Raw genomic sequence first — 1,231 nt, 5'->3', positions numbered from 1 at the left:
CTTGCTATTTGTCTTCTATTTGTGCCATATGCTCTTTGTTCATTTTTTCCTTCCTGCATGCCTTTTGAATTAATCAGGCATTATTTAATATCCCATTTATTCTTAGTTATACCTTTTGATTTTTTTTAAAAAAGTGTTTGCTCTAGAGATTACAGTATATATCCATTGCCCTCAGTGAGAAGTTCACAGTCCTTATCAGGGTTTATTAAGGTTCATGACCTGATCCCTGATCGCATCTCCAACCTTTCTCCTGAACCCTGCAAACTCCGGTGGTCGGTATTAGGCTTGTTGCAATTCATTAATGTTCCACACTGACTCTAACCTTCAAGGCTCTATCAAAGGCTTTCTTCTGCTTCCAACACCCCACACTCCAGCTAGCTAACTAGGACTCAAGCATCACTTCCTAAGTGTTTAGGGTGAATGAATGTGTGTGTAAGCCTTCCTATATGGGGCCAATGCATGTGTGTGTGTGTCAGGGAAGGGGGCGGTGGTGTTAAATCTCCCTGCCGCATGCTTCCAAGGCACCCAGTAATCTTTCTTATTAGTTAGCACATTTGTATGTCTGCCTTCCCAGTCAACCATGCAGGCCCGCTGTTTGTTTTGCCATCACTGTATCCCAGCACTTGGCAGAGATCTTGCATAACACAGGCATTCAATAAGACTACTTACCTGAATTAAACAGAATGATATGACTTAAATGGAGAGAACTGGCTTATTTTACATAACACGGAGGACCATAAAGTCTTGAGAGCTGCTCAAGGTCACAATGTTAGTGGCAAGGCCAAAGCGAAGACAAGAAGTGGAGTGATCCGAAGACAGCCAAGTCTTCCCAGCCATTTCTGTACTGATGGATCCTGCTTATTGCTTTTCACGGAGAAAAGGAAACTTTTCCTACTCAAAGGCTCGGCGCGGGCCTGGGACCTTGGTGGTCTAACTCATTGCCAAAGTCCCGGAATGTGCAGGGTCCCAGGCAGAGTCCACCAGATGTTCTGTAGAACGAAAGGAGGAGAAATTACAAACTCAGGTCAAAAGCTTTCATAGGGGAAGGATGTTTTCAGGATGCCCTTAATCGGAATTAATGGAACTCCGGAAAGCCTTTTCCATGGCCCACAACCAGGCATACATTTGTCCAGTAACCTCGGTGATTCTGCCTTAAAATGGGGATACTAAGGCCGGGAGGCAGAGGGAGGCGCCCCCGTGTGCCAGGGGCGGGGAAACCGGGGCGGGAAGG

Source organism: Balaenoptera acutorostrata, chromosome 9 (assembly GCF_949987535.1).
Source record: "Balaenoptera acutorostrata chromosome 9, mBalAcu1.1, whole genome shotgun sequence".
Classification (NCBI taxonomy): domain Eukaryota; kingdom Metazoa; phylum Chordata; class Mammalia; order Artiodactyla; family Balaenopteridae; genus Balaenoptera; species Balaenoptera acutorostrata.
The sequence above is the reverse complement of the archived record's forward strand: the minus strand, read 5'-3'. Positions refer to the sequence as shown.